Source organism: Rhinopithecus roxellana, chromosome 3 (assembly GCF_007565055.1).
Source record: "Rhinopithecus roxellana isolate Shanxi Qingling chromosome 3, ASM756505v1, whole genome shotgun sequence".
In the NCBI taxonomy this organism is placed as follows: Eukaryota; Metazoa; Chordata; class Mammalia; order Primates; family Cercopithecidae; genus Rhinopithecus; species Rhinopithecus roxellana.
Genome location: NC_044551.1, coordinates 79,400,213 through 79,403,595, shown reverse-complemented (window position 1 = coordinate 79,403,595; position 3,383 = coordinate 79,400,213). Strand labels below are relative to the sequence as shown.

At 47.8% G+C, this 3,383-nt stretch overlaps 1 pseudogene; it reads left to right on the top strand.

Annotated features, from left to right (window-relative positions):
• The first annotated feature begins 414 nt into the window (after positions 1-414).
• On the top strand, positions 415-1,522 carry LOC104662277 (annotated as a pseudogene).
• The last annotated feature ends 1,861 nt before the right edge of the window (positions 1,523-3,383 follow it).

Genomic DNA, 3,383 nt, shown 5'->3' with positions numbered 1-3,383 from the left:
GTATACATTTTTTAATTCTATTCTTGAAATGTTTATTTCCTGCAAAATTGAGCTAAGAATAGGTATTTACGTAGAATATTCGTTTTTTGTTTTAAAAAAGGTTCTATCTCAACAAGACCATAAAGTTATTTTAAGTGGATTAACAATGGAAAAGTAACACATTAGGAATGGGACAGGCATAACACTCTGATTGGTAGAGAAGAAAGATGATATTCTAGTCAAAACTGTAATCAGAAAATTTTCTAGACATGCTCAGCTAAGTGTATTAGTCCATTTTGATGCTGCTGATAAAGACATACCTGAGACTGGGAAGAAAAATAGGTTTAATGGACTGCCGAGACCACGTCCACCCTGCCAGCACAGAGCCACCTCCTCGCAGCTCTGCCAGGCATCCACACCCACAGCTAACTCACCATGGATGATGATATCGCCCCGCTCCTCATCAACAACGGCTCTGGCATGTGCAAGGCTGGCTTTGCAGGCAACGATGGTCCCGGGCCATCTTCCCCTCTATCATGGGGCAGCCCCAGACCCCAAGGCATGATATGATGGTGGGCATGGGTCAGAAGGACTCCTGTGTGGGCCATGAGGCCCAGAGCAAGAGAGGCATCCTGACCCTGAAGTACTCGGTGCAGCACAGCATCAACTGGGATGACATGGAGAAGATCCGGCACCACACCTTCTACAACAAGCTGCCTGTGGCTCCCGAGGACCACCCCATGCTGCTGACCTAGGCCCCACTGACCCCAAGGCCAATCATGAGAAGATGACCCAGATCTTGTTCGAGACCTTCAGCAACACCCCAGCCATATACGTGGCCATCCAGCCTGTGGTGCTGTCCCTGTATGCCTCTGACCTTACCACTGGCATTGTGATGGACTCTGGTGATGGGATCACTCACACTGCCCATCTACAAGTGGTATGACCTCCCCCATGCCATCCTGCATCTGGACCTGGCTGGCCTGGACCTGACTGACTACCTCATGAAGATCCTCACCGAGCAGGGGCTACAGCTTCACCACTACGGCCGAGCAGGAAATCATGCATGACATCAAGGAGAAGTTGTACTACATCACCCTGGACTTCGAGCAGGAGATGGCCACGGTGGCCTCAAGCTCCTCCCTGGAAAAGAGCTACGAGCTGCCTGACCTTCCAATGGCCAGGTCATCACCATCAGCAACAAAGGATTCCATACCCCCCAGGCGCTCTTCCACCCTTCTTTCCTGGGCATGGAATCCTGTGGCATCCTACTGTCAACTCCATCATGAAGTGTGACATGGACATCCGCAAAGACCTGCATGCCAACACAGGGCTATCTGGTGGCACCACCATGTACCTTGGTGTGGCAGGAGGGGGTGCAGAAGGAGATCATCACCCTGGCGTCATTGCTCCTCTGGAGAGTTAGTACTCCATGTTGATCAGCAACTCCATCCTGGCCTCACTTTCCAGCTTCCAGCAGATGTGGATCAGCAAGGAATGCGACAAGCCCAACCCCTTCCTCATCCATCGCAAATGCTTCTAGGTTGATTATAACTTAGTTGCATTACACCCTTTCTTGAAAAAACATAAATTGCGCAGAAAACAAGATGAGATTGGCATGGCTTTATTTGTTTTTTTTGTTTGTTTTCTTTTGTTTTTTTTTTTTTGGCTTGACTTAGGACTGAAAAACTGGAACAGTGAAGGTGACAGTAGTCGGCTGGAGGAAACATCCCCCAAAGTTCTGCAATGTGGCCAAGGACTTTGATTGTACATTGTACTTTTTTGATAGTCATCCCAAATATCGTGAGATGCATTGTTACAGGAAGTCTGTTGCCCTCTAAAAAGCCACCCCACTACTCTCTAAGGAGAATGGCCTAGTACTTTCCCGAGCCTACAAAGGGGAGGTGATAGCATTGCTTTCATGTAAACTATGTAATGCAAAAATTTTTTAATCTTCACCTTAATACCTTTTTATTTTGTTTTATTTTGAGTGATCAGCCTTCATGGCCCCCCTCTTTGGTCCCCCAGCTTGAGATGTATGAAGGTTTTTGGTCTCCCTGGGAGTGGGTGGAGGCAGCCGGAGCTTACCTATACACTGACTTGAGACCAGTGAATAAAAGTGCACACCTTAAAAAAAATAAAGATAGAAAGAAAGAAAAATAAAAATAGGTTTAATGGCAGGGGAGGCTTCACAATCAAGGCAGAAGGCAAAAGGTACTTCTTACATGGTTTTGGCAAGAACCAGAGAGAGAGAAGTGAAAGTGGAAACGCCTTATAAAACCATCAGATCTCATGAGACTTATTCACTACCATGAGAACAATATGGGGGAAATTGCCCCAAAGATTTAATTATCTCCCACCAAGTTCCTCCCACAACACCTGGGAATTATGGGAGTACAATTCAAGATGAGATTTGGCTGGGGACACAGAGCCAAACCCTATCACTAAGTAACTATCTCTTGTACGCATTTAGGCTGCATTCAACTGTATGTTTTTCTCCTATATGTGCTCCTCTGGAAGCCCAAGTCTTAAAACTGGAACCCTTGCCCTGGAATTGAGAAACTCATTGACTATCTCAAGTCCTGGAGCTAACCCCAAATTACATTGGAGGTGATTTCTATCTTTACAAGTTCCATCTGAGCTCTGTTACCATATTGGGCTGCTTTCCCTTCTGGTTTTCATTTCCTTGTTTGTTTGTTTCCTTCACCCCATACACCATTTCTTTAAATTCTCCTTAATTCCAAAGGCCTGGATAGAAAACAGAAATGCTGATCAGCACGGGAGTTTTGACCTGCTCCGTTTCCGACCTGGGCCGGTTCACCCCTCCTTAGGCAACCTGGTGGTCCCCCGCTCCCGGGAGGTCACCATATTGATGCCGAACTTAGTGCGGACACCCGATCGGCATAGCGCACTACAGCCCAGAACTCCTGGACTCAAGCGATCCTCCAGCCTCAGCCTCCCTAGTAGCTGGGACTACAGGCACGCGGGCGCGGTGGCTCAAGCCTGTAATCCCAGCACTTTGGGAGGCCGAGACGGGCGGATCACGACGTCAGGAGATCGAGACCATCCTGGCTAACACTGTGAAACCCCGTCTCTACTAAAAAATACAAAAAAAAAAAAAAAAAACTAGCCGGGCGAGGTGGCGGGCGCCTGTAGTCCCAGCTACTCAGGAGGCTGAGGCAGGAGAATGGCGTGAACCCGGGAGGCGGAGCTTGCAGTGAGCTGAGATCCGGCCACTGCACTCCAGCCCCGGCGACAGAGTGAGACTCCGTCTCAAAAAAAAAAAAAAAAAACAGAAATGCATAAGACTTGACAACTCAGTAGGAGCTCTGATTTTACCCTGATAACATCTGGGCATAGAAAACAGGGAGGAAGTGAACAAGATGCAAATTGCACTCTTCTCC